The sequence below is a fragment of the Ranitomeya imitator genome, chromosome 1 (genome assembly GCF_032444005.1).
Source record: "Ranitomeya imitator isolate aRanImi1 chromosome 1, aRanImi1.pri, whole genome shotgun sequence".
NCBI classification, from domain to species: domain Eukaryota; kingdom Metazoa; phylum Chordata; class Amphibia; order Anura; family Dendrobatidae; genus Ranitomeya; species Ranitomeya imitator.
Genome location: NC_091282.1, coordinates 1,031,863,526 through 1,031,884,995, shown reverse-complemented (window position 1 = coordinate 1,031,884,995; position 21,470 = coordinate 1,031,863,526).

Below are 21,470 nucleotides of genomic sequence, written 5' to 3'. Positions count from 1 at the left end.
TTGGGCTGAGGAAGGGATGGATTCTGGCAATATTTTTGAGTTGGAGGCGACAGGAGGTGGCAAGAGTTTGGACGTGTGGTTTGAAGGACAGGGCAGAATCGAGAGTTACCCTGAGGCAGCGGATTTCAAGTGCGGGAGAGAGCGTGATGCCGTTGACCATAATAGATAGATCAAGTAGGGGGGATATGCGAGATAGGGGAAAGATGATGAGTTTGGTTTTGTCTACATTGAGTTTTAGGAAGCGAGAGTTGAAGGAGGAGGATATGGCTGACAGACACTCCGGGATTCTGGACAGAAGAGAGGTGACATCTGAGCCAGAGAGGTAGATCTGAGTGCCGTCCGCATATAGGTGGTACTGGAAGCCATGTGACTTTATGAGTTGTCCTAGGCCAAGGGTATAGATGGAAAAAAGTAGAGACCCAAGGACAGAGTCTTGAGTGACTCCAACAGAGAGGAGGCGGGGTGAGGAGGTAGTGTGAGAGTGGGAAATGCTAAATGTGCGGTCAGAATGGTATGAGGCAATCCAGGACAAGGCAAGGCCTTTGATGCCGAGGGAAGAAAGAATCAGTAACAGTAGGCAGTGGTCGACTGTGTCGAAAGCAGAGGGCAGGTTGAGAAGGAGGAGGATGGAGAACTGTCTGTTAGCTTTGGCTGTAAGTCATTAGTAATTTTGGTCAGAGCAGTTTCGGTTGAGTGGTGGGGGCAGAAGCCAGATTGGAGGTTGTCAAGGAGAGAGTTAGATGAGAGGTGGGAGGAAAGTTGACCATGGACATTCTGCTCAAGGAGTTTGGAAACAAACGGGAGCAGTGATATGGGGCGATAGCTGGGCATAGCAGTTGGGTCAAGGTTAGCTTTTTTGAGGATGGGTATGATGGTGGCATGTTTGAAGGCAGAGGGGAAAGTACCAGAAGATAGCGATAGGTTGAAGAGATGTGTTAGGGCTAAAATATGCGTGTTAGTGAGGTTGGGGAGCAGGTGGGAAGGGATGGGGTCAAGTGCACAGGTGGTGAGGTGTGATTTGGAAAGGAGGCAAGTAAGTTCTCCTTCAGTGATGTTGGAGAGGGAAGTTATTGGGGAAGGACAGAGGTCTGGTATATGGAGTGGTTGAGGTGGTGGAACAGTAAAGGATTGTCTTGTTTGGTAGATCTTGTTTTTGTTTTGTGGCAAAGTCCTCAGAAGAGATGAGGGGAATTGGAGGTGGCAGTGGCGGGTGGAAAAGATAGTTAAATGTGCTGAACAGTTGTTTTGGGTTGTAAGAAAGTGAAGATAAGAGGTTAGTGAAATAGGTCTGTTTAGCAGATGTGAGGGTTAGTTTGAAGGGAAGTGTAGCTTGTTTGAAAGCAGTGAAGTCATCTGGCAGGCATGTTTTTTTCCAATGCCGCTCCGCGACCCTGGATGCTTGTCGGAGTTTTTTGGTGAGGTTGTTATGTCAGGGTTGCCTAGTGATATGTCCCACTTTGCCATGCATGAGAGGGGCGAATGAGTCTATGGCTGATGTGAGGGTCGAGTTATAGAAAGCGGTGGCGCTATCCATGTCGTGGAGTGAAGATATGGAGGACAGGGGTAGAAGAGAGTCTGAAAGTCTGTGAATGTCTAGGTGTGCAAGGTTTCTGCGAGGATGTGGAACTGGCTGGACATGGGGGGTGGGTGAGTAGGACAAGGAAGAGAAGGTGAGTTGATGGTGGTCAGAGAGGGGGAAGGGAGAGGTTGTGAGATTAGATAAGGAACAGAGGCAGGTGAAGATGAGGTCTAGTGTATGTCCATCTGTGTGGGTGGCTGTGGAGGACCACTGAGTAAGTCCAAAGGCTGAGGTAAGGGCCTGGAGCTTGGAGGCTGCTGGCTGGTGGGTGTCAGTAGGGATATTAACATCACCCATTATGATGATTATGACATCAGAGACAGTTTTGGTCAACAACCCCCAGAGCCCTTCCTCTCAACTTCCCAGCCCTCTACCTCCAAAACCAACTTCTCCACCATTACAGAAGATCGACTCTCCACTCTACTCTCAAGATCACTTCTCACCACCTGTGCACTTGACCCGATCCCATCCCACTTCATCCCAAACCTCACCACAGTCTTCATTCCAACCCTAACCCATCTCTTCAACCTATCACTAACAACTGGTGTTTTCCCCTCAAGCTTTAAACATGCCTCCATCACACCTATCCTCAAAAAGCCCTCTCTTGACCCATCCTCTGTATCTAGCTATCGCCCTATATTACTTCTCCCCTATGCCTCCAAGCTACTGAAACAACACGTCTACCTTGAACTATCCTCCCATCTCTCTTCTTGCTCCCTCTTTGACCGCTTACAATCTGGCTTACGGTCACACCACTCCACTGAAACTGCCCTTACTAAGGTCACCAATGACCTCTTAACCACCAAGAGCAAGCGACACTACTCTGTCCTTCTCCTCCTGGACCTGTCGGCTGCCTTTGACACAGTGGACCATTCCCTATTATTACAGACCCTCTCATCCCTTGGCATCACAGACTTGGCCCTATCCTGGATCTCATCATACCTAACAGACCGGACATTCAGCGTCTCCCACTCACACACCACCTCTTCACCTCGCCCCCTATCTGTCGGAGTCCCACAAGGTACAATCCTAGGGCCCGTGGTCTTCTCCATTTACACCTTTGGCCTGGGACAGCTCATAGAATCTCATGGCTTTCAGCATCATCTCTATGCTGATGACACACAGATCTACATCTCTGGACCAGATATCACCTCCCTACTAACCAGAATCCCTCAATGTCTGTCCACTATTTCATCCTTCTTCTCCGCTAGATTTCTGAAACTTAACATGGACAAAACAGAATTCATCATCTTTCCCCCATCTCACGTGACCCCCCCAACGAACCTATCCATTACAGTAAATGGCTGCCCACTCTCCCCAGTCCCACAAGCTCGCTGCCTCGGGGTAATCCTTGACGCTGATCTCTCCTTCAAACCACATATCCAAGCCCTTTCCACTTCCTGCCGACTTCAACTCAAAAATATTTCACGAATCCGTTCATTCCTCAACCAAGAATCTGCAAAAATCCCTAGTCCATGCCCTCATCATCTCTCGCCTTGACTACTGCAACCTCCTGCTCTGTGACCTCCCCTCGAACACTCTTGCACCCCTCCAATCTATTCTAAACTCTGCTGCCCGACTAATTCACCTGTCCCCCCGCTATTCCCCAGCTTCTCCCCTCTGTCAATCCCTTCACTGGCTCCCCATTACCCAGAGACTCCAGTACAAATCCCTAACCATAACATACAAAGCCATCCACAACCTGTCTCCTCCATACATCTGTGACCTCGTCTCCCGGTACTTTCCTGCACGCAACCTCCAATCCTCACAAGACCTCCTTCTCTACTCCCCTCTTATCTCCTCTTCCCAAAATCGCATACAAGATTTCTCTCGCGCATCACCCCTACTCTGGAACTCCCTACCACAACATATCAGACTCTCACCTACCATCAAAACCTTCAAAAAGAGCCTGAAGACCCACCTCTTCCGACAAGCCTATAACCTGCAGTAACCACCGATTGACCAAACCGCTGCATGACCAGCTCTACCCTCGCCTACTGTATTCTCACCCATCCCTTGTAGATTGTGAGCCTTCGCGGGCAGGGTCCTCTCTCCTTCTGTACCAGTTATGACTTGTATTGTTTAAGATTATTGTACTTGTTTTTATTATGTATACCCCTCCTTACATGTAAAGCGCCATGGAATAAATGGCGCTATAACAATAAATAATGATAATAATAATAGTGGGGATGTCAGCAGAGAGAAAGTGAAGAAGCCAGGTGAAGAATTGGTCAATGAAGGTAGTGGCTGAGCCCGGTGGTCGGTATATGACAGCCATTTGGAGATTAGAGGGAGAGTAGATACGGACAGAGTGAACCTCAAAAAAAGGGAGGATAAGGGAGGGTGGGAGTTGGATAGGGTTGAAGTAACAGTTTTTGGAAAGAAGGAAACCCTCTCCCCCGCCATGTCTGTTGCCAGAGCAAGGAGTGTGGGTAAAGTGGAGGCCACCGTAACTCAGTGCAGCAGGGGAGGCCATGTCAAGGGCATCAGCCAAGTCTCAGTGAGGGCCAGGAAGGAAAGGTTGCGGGACGTAAAGAGATTGTGGATCACGTGGAGCTTGTTGCAGACAGAGCTGGCAATCAAAAGTGCCCCAGAGAGAGGAGGCAGGGGGGTGGGAGTCAGTTGCACAGGTTTTAAGTGTGAGGGATTGCGGTAGTTTCTCATAGTGTGAGAAGGATATGGGTGAGGATTAGTGGGATGTATGAGGTGGGGGGGCCTGGATAGGCAGATATGTCGCCAGCAGTGAAAATGTAAAAAAAAAGGGACAGCAGGTGGGTGAAGGAGAGCAGTTGGCTTATATTATATGTTAGTAGGTGAGGTTTGAGGCTGTAGAGCAGATCAGGTAGAACATGGGGAGAGAGGTGCATGGATTCAAGGGTGCAGTGGGTATTCCAGGTTATTAGACAGTTCAAACCTACCATGTAGAACAGGGGAGAGAGGTGCATGGATTGAGGCGTGCAATGGGTATTCCATGTTAGCAGACAGTTCAAACGTACCTGTGGATGGAAGCAGATGGGTCAGGGCGTGACAGCGTGAAGGAGAATATGCCACAGTTACCATTCTGGCATATTTCTGACGATACACTTAAAAGATGTCACTTCAAATGATGTCACATCTGACTAAAGTCAAATCTGACCATCACCATTCAAATGAGAGATAAGATCTCAGCGCTGAAATCTCATCTCTCAAGATCGACAGAGCCCTAGGCAGAGCTGGACACCCACGCAGCACCGCTGGGCACCGGAGACACTCGCAGCATCGGTCAGAAACCGCCGAGCACCCAGAGACACCCGGATACCCCTCTTCCCAGCCTGCGGCCTACACCCACGGTATCAGTAAGGCATGTTCGCTTTGCGGCCACGGACTGCGCCTGCGCAAGAGACACTGCCGCGGTGCCTTATGGGATTTGGGGACAGGGGCTGGAAGTCCCAACTGGCGATTATTATATTAGATTTATACTGTACAAAAGCCATGATTCTAATGTGAACAGAATCTTAGACAATGACTTATAGAGGTTTTCCAGTACTTGTATATAGGTTGGTGGAGACAACACCCAGCACCCCCACTAACCAGTTGTTCTTACATCTGGTAAAGGCCATATTTAATCAATGTGTAGACCGGATCATTACAGCTCTGCCCATTAATTAGTGGCCACTGCCAGGGACTGTAGATTAGCTCCTATTCTTTCCTAGAGGAGCTGATCTGCAGTACCTGGCAATAGACACCAAACAATGTATGGAGCTGCAGTGATCCACTCTGTACACTGCTTATATCCATCCGCTTCCTGAGGTAATCAGCTAATGGCTGGCATTTTGGAGAAATTATCAATTAAGCACATTAAATTACATCAAGTTGTCTGAAAGTACGACTACTTAACTTAGCTTGAGTTAGTGTATTTTCATACATCCAATAATCATTCGTTTCAAAAGGATCCAGTAAACAAAAAATTGATCCTTTTCAAATGGAAGAAAAATGTCTGGCTATTAAACGGATGTGTTTTTCCATACACTTCTATGTTAAAAAGAAAACTTATCTAGTTGCCATTAGTTTTTGAACCCAGACAAAAAAGTTGTGATTGCATTGGTGCTGGATCCATTTTAAATTGATGATTATTGAACATGTGAATTTATGTTCACAAGTCCAGTAATCATCAGCTAGAGCGGACCCAGCACCAATGCAATCACAACTTTTTTGTCCGGCTAATAAAACTAATTGCAACTAGATGCGTTTTTTTTTTTAACATAGAAGTCAATGGAAAACGAATCCATTAATTAGTCATAATATTTTGTTCTCCCATTCGAAGATCTGTTTTTTTGCTTACTGGATCAGTTTCAAATAGATGAGTACTTGAAAGTTTACATGACCAGTCGTATGAGTTAAATCTTTATCCATAGACTTCAATGTTAAAAAAAAATGGATATAGCTGAAACAATTTTTTTTTGCCAACTGATTTTTGCTGGATATGTTCTATTGGATGACTGCTGAACATGTGAACATAGCCTTAGAGGGACATCCAATGAAACCATGTGAACCAGATTTTGTACCATTCTTCAAATCTTGAATGCATTTAAACTATTTGGCCTCCAGTAATAGACCCTCGCTGGCACTAATTTGTGAAATATTCACTTTTCAAAATTCATACTTCAGTGCCGGAATAACCTCCATGCTTTATAACAAGCCATGCTATGCTCTTTTACTTGCATAGGGATCATTTTCTTATTTGAATCCCACCACATTTACTTCATTGTGTATGAACAAAACAATGTGTCAGAAATATTACTGCCATCAATTATATGGAAGAAATGATGTCAACACATATTTTGTTTGTGAATATATTTGTTTTTCATATAGAAACACAATTGTACATTGACGTTCACCAGGGAACTGGCCTTCTTCTTCGTCAGGTCAGGATAATGGCTACATGCATTCCTATATTCTCATTACATATGTACATACTCATTCTCTTTGACCTAATGAAGGCGAATGCTTAGCTCCCAAACGTGTACTAATAAAAAATTAATTAGGGCTCACAGGCAATGATGTGATGTGATTCTATCCTAACTAGTGTATTTGAAATTGTATTATAAAGAAACGTATAGCATTTTATAATGAGACCCTTTCATAAGTGATCCCGGTTTGCATTTTGAAAAATTTTGAAAATTCAGTGCATCTTCTGACCTGACGGACGCTGTGTGCATGAGCTCTGCAGCACTCTGTAAGAGTCTCCCCGTGCATCTTATTAGTGATAAAAGCAAGACGTGTCTGTCAGTAACAGTTTCTGTTCTTCTTCTCACTGGGTAACATCACAAATCCCATGCCCAAAAAGGATTTGCTTGCTTGACTGATAAAGAGTTAACATAGTATATGGGGGGTCATTTACAAAATGCAAAAATAGTATTTGTGAAAAAAAAGTTCCAAATATATAAAATTATTTATCTATTAAACATTATAGATCTTTTCAGAAGATTTGTCTAAAGTTGGCCATAAACATAAGATAAGTTTTATATTAAGCTTCACTCTGAGTTTCGGGGGAAAGGAGGACTGGGCATGTTGAATTTTTTATGTATTACGTTTAAAAACTTGTGAAATAATTCCTCTGTATACTTTGGGTGTATACAGTATGTATACTATACTCTCTAGAAACAAATGAGTTTCAGCTGAAAAACGTTTTTTCACTAAATATGTAAAAGTGTTTAGGATGTGAATGGATCAGAGCTGGTGATTTACCGTGGTGTTACAATGCACACAAAGAGACTTTATACATCGGTGGATATTTAAATATTTTTAATCGAGTATACATTTTACCGAGACGCTACTTCAGTACCTCTCATTTTTCGTGTAACAAGCCAATCCGTCTATGATACCTTCTACCAGGGCGGAAATGTCAACACTTGTGCCATCAATCAGTGCTATATACAGCGCTATAACTCACCACTCCATGCCCAGAATCGTTCTCCAACATCTTTCAAGAGAATCTCCGCACATTGGTTTAATTGTCGGCAAGATACCAGTTAATTCTGATGAATCATTATGGCTTATTGGAGCCTGTTATTCCTGTGTGGCTCTAAGGGCAGGTGCAGACGAGCGTATTTGCTGTCCAAGTGCGATCCAACAAAATATCGGATCACACTCGGAACAATGTTCGTCTACAGGCCAATTTTTTCATCGGACAGAATCTATCTCAGGAAAAAAATCACAGCATGCCTGAGTTATTATTATTATTATTATTACTCGGATCACATTCACCCATACAAGTAAATAAGTGCATGGAGAACATTGTCAACTGAGTGCAGACCGATTTCAGCACTCAGACAAAATTGAGAAGATAGAGACATTTTTTTCTCCTCATTTGAGAGAATCAGATCACACTCTGATCAGAGTGTGATAAGAGTGTCATTTTCATAATCAGTCCAATTCTCTCAGATAAGAGAATCTATGGCCATCTGCATCTGCCCTAACTCATAAAACCACCCAGTTGCTGCAGTTTAGTTTTATTTAACTCTTCCTGATCCTGAGGTTCATGCCATACAATGTGCTTCTACTGATGAGCTCATCGAGGCATGTTATTTAAAACATTCTGGACCAGCCAGTTCCATTTTCATTTTTACACATTCACTTTTTCCTATTCTAATTCCACGAGCAATAACTTTATTTTTTTTCATAAATATAGCCGTACAGAGGCTTGTCATTTACGGGACGAGCTCTAATTTTGAAAGTATTGAACAATAGAAAAGAATTCCAAGTGGAAATTGTGAAAAAAAAATGCAATTTGATCAGATTTTTTAGTTTTGTTTTTACGCTGTTCAATGTTCATTAAAAATGACGTGGAAGCGTGATTCCAGATGTTTCTGGTGATACAAAACTTGCATCATTTTTTTATACTTAATTAGTAAAAAAAATCCGAAATTTGTAAAAACCAGTAACACTTTTTTATTTTTTTTGTTGAAATTGTGTAATGATGACTTGTTTTTTTTATGAGCAGCTCAAGTTTTATTGATACCATTTAGGAGATTTAGGAACACATATGACAAATGTATCACTATTTATTGCATTTTAGGGGGAACTATGGGGACTGAAAAAATGCAAATCAGGTGTTTGGATTTTTTTTTAAATTCAACATCTGTTTTAAATACCGTAATTATAAAGTTTGATAGGCCAGACATTTATGGATAAGGTGATGCCGAATATCTTTTATTACTATTCATTATTTTAAAACTAGGAAAAGAGGGGCAATTTAAAGGGAATCTGTCACCACATTTGACCTATCTAAACTATTAATATGGTCATACAGGTTAGTCCTAACTGTGTGTCTCATATCAGATGTGTTCTTGCTGAGAAATCATCTTTTATCACTTTATATAAATGACCTCTTCCGGGCTCTGGGAAGGATGGTGCCTGGAGATAACTCTCCCATTCTGCTCTTCTGAGCAGCAAGACTTTGTATTGTATTTAGATCTAACAGGACAGTTTTCAACTTGCTACCCCTGTCTTATTCCTTACACATACACCCACGCTCTACCTAATTTGTCACACTCCTTGTGATGGACTCATTCCACTTGCTGAACTGAACAGTCTTTAAAGGTGGTCCCAAACCTTCCTTTCCACATTCAGCTTTCAGAGTTGTTGCAAGCCACATCCAGTGCTCCTGTCCTACCACAAGCACACACACCAAAGTGACACCCAGAGCCCTCTATTACCGGTTCAATGACTGCCAAAACTTCCCTTCAGAAAGCACTTTGATACATTGTCACCCCTCCCTTATAGGCGGTATATATACATCCATTATTACTCCCCTCTGACTGGCAGTATCATCCTACCTACAGTTCTCCATATTTATTGTCCCCTTTACCACCAATAAATGTGAATTGAGATCTGCTCTTCTGTGTGGGGCTATGCACAAAAGGCATCATGTGGAGACCTTCTCATCATACCGGTTTGCTAAACCTGGTGCTATGTACCAAGCTTGCAGACAGCAGTGAGCCACACATCATGGGCCTGCGAGCCGCATTTGGCTCCCAAACCACAGGTTGGGGAGTTCTTCTCTAGAACTTACTAGCAAACTCCCTTTCTGCTCCCAAAACTCTCCCCAACTGCAGAACCTGACTAACTGTTAACCCCCTCTTTACCCTGTGAGTGCAATGTTACTTTCACATCTCCCCAATATCATCACAATTGTAAAGCATAATAATACAATAAACACTTGCTTCAGACACTAACATACAAAGAATGCATTTGTGTAGAACATCACAGCATAAAGTCACAGTAGCAGACTCTTCTGGGAATGCTGACCATCTTTCTCTCATTTACAAGTGCATTAACGAGTATTAGATGGCCCATAATACATGGGTTGTCCTCTCTTCGACCACTTTTCAAAGGTAACAACCACTGCATAAAGACCTATGATTTTGAAGAAGCTTTGTCACAGTCGTCTATACATCACAATTTAGTCACACATTAGTTATGTGTATATGAGGCAAGTTCTTATCAGTAGATCCTCAGACAGTCCATCCTTAAGGTACCTTCACACTGAGCAACTTTAGAACGATAACAATAGCGATCCGTGACGTTGCAGCGTCCTGGATAGCGATATCGTTGTGTTTGACGCGCAGCAGCGATCAGGATCCTGCTGTGACATTGCTGGTCGGAGCTAGAAGGCCAGAACTTTATATAATCGCTGGATCACCTGCTGACATCGCTGAATCGGCGTGTGTGATGCCGATCCAGTGATGTCTTCACTTGTAACCAGGGTAAACATCGGGTTAATAAGCGCAGGGCCGCGCTTAGTAACCCGATATTTACCCTGGTTACCACTGTAAATGTAAAAAAAAAACACTACATACTTACATTCCGGTGTCTGTCGCGTCCCCCGGCATCAGCTTCCCGGCACTGTGTCAGCGTCGGCCGGCCATAAAGCAGAGCACAGCGGTGACATCACCGCTCTGCTTTACGGCCGGCACTTACACAGTGCAGGGAAGCTGACGCCGGGGGACGCGACAGACACCGGAATGTAAGTATGAAGTGTTTGGTTTTTTTTTTCCATTTACAATGGTAACCAGGGTAAATATCGGGTTACTAAGCGCGGCCCTGCGCTTAGTAACCCGATGTTTACCCTGGTTACCCGGGGACTTCGGCATCGTTGGTCGCTGGAGAGCTGTCTGTGTGACAGCTCTCCAGCAACCACACAACGACTAAACAGCGACGCTGCAGCGATCGGCATCATTGTCTATATTGCTGCAGCGTCACTTAATGTGACGGTACCTTTAGACCATGACAGCTCAAATGTGTGAATGCGGCTCCTTACACTTGTGTATTTTCCTACTTCCAACACAGAAACTTCAAGAACTGACTGATCATTTTATACCAAATGTATCTCACACCAAGAGTTGTCAACTTGACTCTTTATATTTTTCTGGACAGCATATCAAAAAATCACACATAGACAATATTTTTTATGGACACATTGAAAAACCATAAGAAATAATTATGATTATAAGTGATACATGTCCACAGCCCATAATTCTGCCATTAAGACATCAACCGCATTCACTGTAAACTGTTAAATGATGAAAATTATGGTCAAAATAATTTGTATATGTTTCTTTCGTTTGAAAAAAATCAAAGACATCTTATATTTTTTTAAGGACAGGGAAAAAACTGAATTGTTTTCACGGATTGTTTTGAAAGTTCTGTACTATTGGCAACCCAGCTCACAGCTTCAGAGGTACTAATCTAATGGGATTTGGGTGGTTATTGACTTCTACTTTAAGTGGTTTAAATACTTTGACTGATCGATGTAAAATATTATAACCAATATTAGAAATTTAGGGCTATCCTCCAGAAATGAACAAATATATGCCACTTTATATTTCTGAGAAAACCGCTAGTGAACTCTGCTAATTCCAAAAATTGTTATATTAATCATATGAACAATTTATTTTTTCACGTAATGTTTACTAGGTGTAATTTATTGTTACAATAACAACTTATAACACTGTGTATTTTTTTGCTTGGAACAAAGAAAGATGTTTAAAAGGCTGCTTTCACACATCAGTTTTTTGCCGTCAGTCTCAATCCGGCAAATTTTGAAATTTTTTCTCATAGACTTGTATTAGCGATGGATTGCGACGGATGGCCTTACGTTTCATCCGTTGTTCGCCCAATCTGCTGAAAATTGTTTATCCGGTAGCCGGCAAAAATTAAAATAGTAAAATTTTTTGTGTCCGTCGAAAAAACAGATGGCGTCGGATCCGTCCCCGTATGTTGTTTGCTAGAATGGAAGCCTATCTCGCCAGATCCATCAAATGACGGAATCTGGCGACGGATTCCATATTTTTGAACTGAAAATGCTCCGATTTTTTTAGGATCCAATAAGCTGGATCAGCTAGTCTGGTCTGGCAAAAAAATGGATCCGTCGCATCAGTTTTTCACAATCTGTGACGATCCGTTTTTTTCAACATTTGACAGATTCTGACTGATGGCAAAAACCTGATGTGTGAAAGCAGCCTTAGTAGTTCAAACACAAATGGATTGATAAGCCAAATCCATGTCCAATTCACAGGATGAACAGACTAGGAACACTGGGTATAGGGGAAAAACTGATGTAGCAAGTTAAAATAATGAATAAATATGCACAGTGAAGCAGAACAGCCAGTGAAATTAACCATTCATTAAAAACCCATGCAACATTTCAGCTCCAATAAGCTTCTCTCAACATGCTTGAGAAAAGCTTATTAAAGCTCATTGGAACTAAAATGTTGCATGGGTTTAATGAAAGGTTCATTTCACTGGATGTGCTGCCTCGCTCTGCATATTTGGTGAGTACTTGTGACTGCTGAATCCATAGAGGTGTGTAACCCCACTTTCAAATTTCCAGTGCTGCTGCTTTTTCGTTAGTAACTGATAAGTTACTTAGGGCCCAATTTATCAAAACTTTTATGCCAGAAACTCATATAAAAATCTTTGAGAAACTAACAAACTTTTAGTGCAATGCAAGCTTGCATTAAAATTTTGCGACTTTTGGTGGTCTCACGTAATTTTCACTCACTTCTGGGTAAGTGGGAGGAGCTGAGGCACGGGTGTGGCAAACCCCACTGGTCAAATTCATGACAAGCTGCGACATTTCTTACACCACAAATCTGACTTCCGTTGACTGGAGTCAAGCATGTGCCATGGCACACACGGAAGTGCATGCCAATTTTCAGATACACCAGAGTCATTAATAGGTGTGTGCCTCTTATTGAATCAGGAATGTCTAACTTCTGCACGCCACCTCATCAGGACCCACATGAATTTGACAAACAGGTGTTGCCATACCTTGTCCCACCCATTTCCCCACATTGTTGGAGCTGGGCAAAAGCAACCTTCTCTTGTGCCAAAATTTTGCAGCTTTTCAAAAATGTTTGCTTCAGATTTCTGATCTTAAAGCTTTGATGAACCAAGCCTTTAATTTTAAGAGTCAAAGTACTCTGCACACGCACTCTTCCTGTCTCCCTTGCTCTTCGCTGCGTACCTTCCTCCTTTTCGCAGAGCCAATAGAATGTTGCAAGAACAATGCAAATTGCATTTCCATAAGGCTAGGGCTACATGGTAACGAGTGACGTGACACTGAAATTGCAGTGACACATTGGCTGTAGTGACTACCTATTGTGTCATGCTGCAATTTGTGACATACTGCAAAACAGATTCTCAAATGTTTCCTATTGTTTTGATTTTTCTTTCACTGGTAGCAAGTTATGACACATTTTCCATAGGTTTCAATGCAAGACACATGCAACATATTAATTGTGTGTGAATTGGTTGTTTAATGTACAGCAAAATCAGCGCTTAAAACAGTCATGCAACAAGTTGCAGGGAAGTTCCACAAAAGTTTTCTGAGAATCAGTATTTTTAAGCCAAAACCAGGAGTGGGTCAAAAATGCAGAAGTGGTGATGTGTTTCTATTATACTTTTACTCTCATTGTTCCACTCCATATTTTGGCTCATAAATACTGATGTAAAATAACGATCAAATACTGAATGTGTAAACATGACCTTAAGGTTAATTTCTCCCTATGAGTTCTTGATGCTGTTTCCATCAAAGTTGGTGAGATTTATAGAAATCTCAAGCATACACCTTGTGTTTGTTTCCAGACTGTTTCGTCATAAGAGCTTGGTTTTTGAAAAATGCAGAATGTCACTTCTTTCAGCATTTTTTCAGCATTCTTGCAGCCTTTTTTTGCAACAATCAATGATGGTTTGGGGAGCCATGTCATCTGCTGGTGTAGGTCCGCTGTGTTATATCAAGACCAAAGTCAGCGCAGCCGTCTGCAAGGAAATTTTAGAGCACTTCATGCTTCCCTCTGCCGACAAGCTTATTGGATATGGAAATTTCATTCTCCAGCAGGACTTGGCACCTGTCCACACTGCCAAAAGTACCAATACCTGGTTTAAAAACAACAGTATCACTGTGCATGATTGACGAGCAAACTCATCTGACCTTAACCCCATGGAGAATCTATGGGGTATTGTCAAGAGGAAGATGTGACACCAGACCCAACAATGCAGATGAGCTGAGGCTGCTATCAAAGCAACCTGGGCTCCATAACACCTCAGCAGTGCCACAGGCTGATCACCTCCATTCCACTCCGCATTGATGCAGTATTTGATGCCAAAGGAGCCCCGACCAAGTATTGAGTTCATTTACTGAACACATATTTCAGTAGACCAATAGTTCGGATTTTCAAATCATTTTTTCAAGCTGGTGTTATAAAGTATTCTAGTTTACGAAGATAATGACTTTTGGGTTCTCATTGGCTATCAGCCATAATCATCAACATTAACAGAAATAAACACTTGAAATAGATCACTCTGTTTGTATTGATTCTATATAATATACTAGATTGTGGCCCGATTCTAACGCATCGGGTATTCTAGAATATGCATGTCCCCGTAGTATATGGACAATGATGATTCCAGAATTCGCGGCACACTGTGCCCGTCGCTGATTGGTCGAGGCAACCTTTATGACATCATCGTCGCCATGGCAACCATTATGACATCTACGTCGATACTGTGCCCGTCGCTAAATCAGAAACGTGAGATGTCTACGTCCTTTATGACATCATCGTCGCTGTGCCCGTTGCTGATTGGTCGAGGCCTGGCGGCCTGGCGGCCTCGACCAATCAGACGCGGGATTTCTACGTCCTTTATGACATCATCGTCGCTGTGCCCGTTGCTGATTGGTCGAGGCCTGGCGACCTCGACCAATCAGAGACGCGGGATTTCTACGTCGATGCTGTGCCGGTCTCTGATTGGTCGAGGCCTGGCGGCCTCGACCAATCAGAGAGCCGGGATTTCCAGGACAGACAGACAGACAGACAGACAGACAGACGGAAAAACCCTTAGACAATTATATATATAGATGAGTTTCACTTTTTGTATTGAAGAACTGAAATAAATTAATTTTTTTTATTACATTCTAATTTTGTGAGATGCACCTGCAGCCTTAGTGTGTTTATGTATAGACTTTCCCCATAGAATTACATTTGATATGGAAAATCCAAAGGTGAATAAAATATTTGGTTTTAACGCATTTCCGCTGCACTAAAAATGAATTTAAAGTGCACATGACTGTATCAATAAAGTTTTGTCAAAGCTAAATAAAAGGAAGTAACAAACACAACGCAGTTTTATTTAAAACACAACACACCAACAAGAGACACTAATTTCACATGGATTGTATTTACTTGATTTAGTTATTGAATTCTGTACACTGAGCCCATTTACAACTGCACACTAAGATTTTTTTTTTATATTTTCTATTTTTTCATCATTGTAAATTTTCTCTTAATTATAAAATAAGTATAGCTCCACACGGAGATGTCACAAGTGACAAGATTGTGTGGAATTAAGTGGTTGTTAATCCAACATGTTTTCAATGGCCAGAAGCATTGAAGATAGGACACGTAGAAGACAGGCTATAATAATTGCTGTGTGCCCTGAGAGATGCCAGCAAGGCCAAAGCATTTCTGGCTTCATGCTAGCAAATATTCTAATTATTAGAGAGAAAAAACATGTGTAGAGTCTGAGTGTTAATCAGTCTCTCTGAGACTTTGGTTTTATGATCTTAGCAATGATTTACGGAATATCTCCTTTTCCTCTTCTTAAAGCTGTTATCTTGAAATAAAAAGAAATGATTGAAAACTGTTATTATGCAAGATTTCTGTAGAAAATCAAGCTGAGACCTGATTCCCAAAGCACATCACCATTGACAAAAAAAGAAAACATAGCTCAAAGATTAACTATCAGCATAAACAAAACAAAGGCAGACTCAGACCCATGCTCTCTACTCTAATTGTGCATCACCATATCAAACATGAACAATGAGTATAAAAATATATGATAAGAATAATCATTATAGGCTGTCTATGAATAATCACTTAGTGACCATCAATAAGTCTTTTTACTGACCTCACATATCAGACAATAGCATGAAAATGCAGAATTGACGCATCTAATAGATGCGCCCTTTCTGAGCGGCTGTGGGATGCTATTTTTAGGCTGGGGGGTCAATATCCATTGCCCCTTACCAGACTGAGAATACCAGCCCCCAGCTGTCTGCTTTAGCAAGGCTGGTTGTCAAAAATTGGGGGGACCCCACGCCGTTTTTTAAATTATTTATTTAAATAATTAAAAATTCGACGTCGGGACCACTTTATTCTTGATAACCAGCCTTGCTGAATCTGACAGCTGAGGATTGCAGCCCCCAGCTCTGAGTTGTGCCTGGCTGGTTATCAAACATGCGGCGGAACCAACGCCATTTCTTTTTTATTATTTACAGCGCAGGAGCCAGGTAATGAATACATCAGCTGCCCCTGCTCTCACTGTTATTAGCGGCAGCAGGCGTTGGCAGATCAGAGCTGTAGTCCTATCAGCTGACACCAGTGACCAGAGGTGAACTTTATACCTCTGATCACAGCTGCGCGCTCACGCTGTCTTTTGACAGCGTGGGAACCGCTTCTCTCTGACCGGCGGTGATGATTTCACCGCTGTTCAGAAGAGGTGTTTGCCATGCAGTCATGCACATGACAGTGTGACAAGCTCTGGATGTTTAGGCCCCCAGTTCAAGTGAATGAGGTCCGGGTACTGTTCTGGTTCTTGAACCCAAACTATTTGCAACTGTTCGGCTGAACCCGCTGGACCTGAATATCCAGGTATCCACCCATCTCTACCTTAGAGTCTTCTGGCTATAGTTGCCTGTTCGGAAGTTAGCAACATTTAAGTGGTAAAAATATAATTTTTCCTTCCTGTTATGCTACTTTGTATTAATTCCTAAAAAGCACCAAAAGGGGTAATAAACTACCTGACAGTTTTCAATACATTGAGGGGTGTTATTTTTAAAGTGGTCTCACTTTTGGGGATTTTTTACAAAATATAGGACCCCCAAATTCACTTCAAACCTGAACAGGTCCCTAAAAAGAAATTCTTTGAAAAAATGAAAAATTGCTGCTACAATTTGAAACTTTATAATATCCTAACAAAATAAAATGATATTTTAAAAATGGTGCTGATGTAAAGCAGACATGAGGTAAATGTTATGTGGTACGACTGTCTGAATTAAAGGGATAATCATTCCTGTTTGAAAATTGTTAATTTTTAGAATTTGTGGACAAATTTCTGATATTTTTATAAACACAGAAAATATCGACATAAATTTACTATTAGCAAAAAGTACAATATGTCATGAAAAAAAATCTCAAAATCAATTAGATCGGCTGAGGCGTTACCGAGTTATTACCACATAAAGTAATTATGGTCATTAAGGTGAAAACAGGCTGCGTCTCAAAGGAAATAATGACAGCTGTAATTTGTCAAAAATCACAGCTGGCAATAAGTAATAGGGGTTAGTAATAGAGAGGTGTCTATTAGACACCCCCTTTACTAACCCAGTAATCAAAAAATAAAAACACACACACAAAAATACTTTATTTGAATAAACTCCCCCACACTATCCCTTGTTCACCAATTTATTGAGAAAAAGAAATCCATGCTGGTCCGATGTAATCCAACAAATTTAAAGTAGTCCAGAGAAAGATACCTGAAAGATATAAAGAGACAGAAACAAGGACAATAGAGACTTCCTCGTTCACTAATTTATTACACAAAATGTTAAAGGTCCGATATAGTCCACATTCCTCGATTCTGTCTCCGGCATCTGTGAAGTGCTATGAATTTCCTGCTATTCACAAGCACCAGGTAGTGACGTCAACACTCTAATGAGCACTGTAGTCACTACCTGGCACCTGTAATAGCAGGAACTTTACTACTTTGCACAGACGCTGGAGAAAGAATTGAGGAACTCGAGCCCAACGTCACTTTTTAAAATTATTTATTAAAACCATTCTAAAAACACCTGCGTGAATGCGGTTACAACGCATGTGCTTGTTTTTAAATTCCGCTTGATGACATTCTAAAACATATAATGCGAGGGCCGCATGATGACCCTGGTGATATGGTGGAGGATCTATTTATATTTTAGTGGAAATAAAAGCATTTTTTAATTTTATTATTTTTCCCTAACTAAGGGGGTGATAAAGGGGGGTTTGATTAAATATCTATAGGGGTTTTTTAATGGATTTTTATGATTGGCAGCTGTCACACACTAAAAGATGCTTTTAATTGCAAAAAATAGTTTTTGCGTCTCCACATTTTGAAAGCTATAATTTTTCCATATTTTGCTCCAGAGAGTCATATGAGGTCTTGTTTTTTGCGGGACAAGTTGACATTTTTATTGGTATCATTTTCAGGCACGTGACATTTTTTTTTTTTTTTTTTTTTTTTAACCAATCAATGTTTATTGAAAATTTTGCATATTAAACAACACATAAGACGGGGGGGAGGAAAGGTAATAAGGGGAAAGGTCCAATGCATAACATATTAAAGACCACAATGTAATCAGTACAAAATACACAAATACAGTGTCAGATAAAGCCAAAAAGAACAGAATTAGAGAAGCATACAATTTAAATAAGGGAGAGAGCAGACTGGGATATATATGCCGAGGACATCCAGGGGTCCCACCACGAGAGGACCCTAGCTCTCCTCGATAGACCCTGAGCCATAATAACCTCATAGCAGAAGTGTAAGTCGATCCTGGAGATCAGCTCTGCTCTGGAGGGGACATCCGAGGATTTCCAATGCTTCGCGATACATTGTCTAGCGGCAACTAGGATATTAGAAACTATGGGTCGAAGGGGGGAAGGGAGATCAATGAGGGAGATGCCCAGAACAGCGAGCTGACCACTCAGCACAAGGGGGAGACGGGTCAGATCAACAATCAAAGCCTCCACTTCGCGCCAGAAGACCTGAATCTGCGGGCACGACCACCAGATATGAGAGGAAGACCCCAAGGCGCCGCATTTCCTCCAGCAGAGAGGGGAGGAAGCTGGGAAAACCTTCGCCAGGTGGACGGGGGTGAGGTACCAGTGGAGCTGAATTTTTTTCACCTGTTCCAAGTGGCCAAGGCAAGACGAGAACCTGGGAGGGTGAACCATAGCAAATTGCCAATCCTCCAGGGGGGCCTCAAAACCCAGCGCGGACTCCCAGGAAGACATGAAAGGAAGCTTGTCAGTAGAACCAGATGAAATGAGGGCTTTATAGATTATGGAGATGCCATGTGGCATAATAGTGGCCGGTCTGAAGAATCTGTGGGCCGGATCCTCTGTCAAAGGCGGGGGCGCCCCGAATGGCCGACATGTCCTGAGAAAGCTGCGAATCTGCAGGTATTGAAAGAAGTCAGACTTAGTAAGGGAGAATCTCCCTGAGAGGACCTCAAACGACAAAATGCCGTCCGAGCCGAAAAGGTCCACCACCCGGAGCACCCCACGCCTCGACCAGGAGGAAAGAGAAATGTGGCCAATGGCACACTCCAGAGCCTGCAAAGAAACATAGTCAAACATAAACATTAGATGGGAAGTACTAAGCAGCGCCCATAGTTTAGAAGCATTCCTAATTGAACGGAGACAGGGGCCCACAAGAGGGACTTGAAGCAGCTGAAGGTCCAAGAGCAATCTAAGCGAGTTTTTGGGGCAAAATGAGATTCAATCAAAAACCAGGGCAAACATGAGTTCCCCTCCCACCATATTTTAAGGGGCTCAAGGATCGCCGCCCTATAGTAAGACTGCACCGCAGGAGCTCCCAACCCCCCCACAGAGTACGGTAGGGACATGATCCGACGCTTGACCCTATGGGGCTTCTTATTCCAAATAAACCGGTCTATAAGGGATTGAAAAGCTGAAATAAACTTCGAGGGTATGAAAAGGGGGAGGCACCGAAAAAGGTACATTATTTTGGGAAGGAATAGCATTTTCGCCGTTTGTATGCGGGCCATCCACGAGAGGGACGCACTTGATAATTGCTCCATGCCCCTCCTAACCTCCAAAAGAGTTTCTTCACAATTCATACGGACTATGCTATCTAGCTTAGTTATCCTGATGCCTAGGTACGTAAAGCCCAAGGGAGCCCAAATAAACGCATATTGAGATTGAATTTGAATCTGAAGGGGAGCGGGGAGGAAAAGGGGAAAAATTGTGGATTTGGTCAAATTAAGCTTATAATATGAAACCGCCGAAAACTCAGATAGGATGGAAGTGATCGCATTCAGTGAGGTTAAGGGTGAGGTGCAGGTCAGGACCACGTCGTCGGCATAGAGACCGATTTTATGTTCAGATCCCCCCACCTCGACTCCCTTTATGTCCGCGCACTGCCTGACCATGGCAGCCAAAGGCTCCATGACCAGAGCAAAGATGATAGGGGAGAGGGGGCAGCCCTGACGAGTACCATTCCGAATAGGGAATGTCCGAGACCTGAATCCCGCCGATCGAACCGACGCGCAAGGATTGGAATATAATGCCATAACCGCTTTGCCAATCTGCCCGGTGACCCCAATTTCTCCAGTGTGAGTTCAATATAACCCCAGTGCACCCTGTCGAACGCCTTTTCGGCATCCAGCGACAGGAATACACTGGGGAGGCTCCCCCTCTCCACCACATCCAAGAGATCTATCAGGCGCCTGGTGCCATCCCTGGTCTGTCTGCCAGGAACAAACCCAACTTGGTCGGGGTGGATGAGACTAGGAAGGACCGAGAACAATCTGTTGGCCCAGACTTTTGCATAAAACTTCACGTCGCAGTTTAGAAGTGCTATCGGGCGGAAGTTCCCCGGAGATGTTGTGGGTTTCCCTTGTTTGGGGAGAGTCGCAATGGAAGCCTCCAACCCCTCCGCCCTAATACTGCCAACCGACAACCAATTATTAAAAAGGCGCAAAAGATAGGGCGAGAGGATAGAAAAGAACTGAGCATAGTAAAGGAAAGAAAAGCCATCAGGCCCCGGGGAAGAACTCTTATTGGCCTCTCTAACAATCTGCGAGAGTTCAGACTCGACAATGGGAGCGTTTAGGAAAGAGAGCTGCTCCTGGGTGACCGAGGGGAGATTAGCCCTCTCCAAGAACGCCAAAATTGACTCCCGCGAAGGCTGGGGAATCCCTGGGTCAGACCCGAGGTCATAGAGAGAGGAATAATAAGATGCAAACTCCTCAGCAATCTGAATCGGGTTGCGAACCTGGGAGCCGTCAGGCCTGAGCAAAAATGGGATCTTGGATTGAGCCTCTCTCTTCCTAACACGTCTGGCCAGAACAGCACCCGCTCGATCCCCCATTGTGTAAAATTTGGCTCTAGTTTTCCTCAGGGCCTTCTCAGCCTTGTGGAGGAGTAGATTACGAACATGCATTCGGGCTTTAGAAAGGTCAGAGAGAAGCGCTGGGGTGGGGGATAGTTTATGAGCAGACTCCAAACGAGATAATTCGTCTAGGGCTATATGGAGGGCCGCATTGTACTTCCTCTTAGCCTTTGCCGCC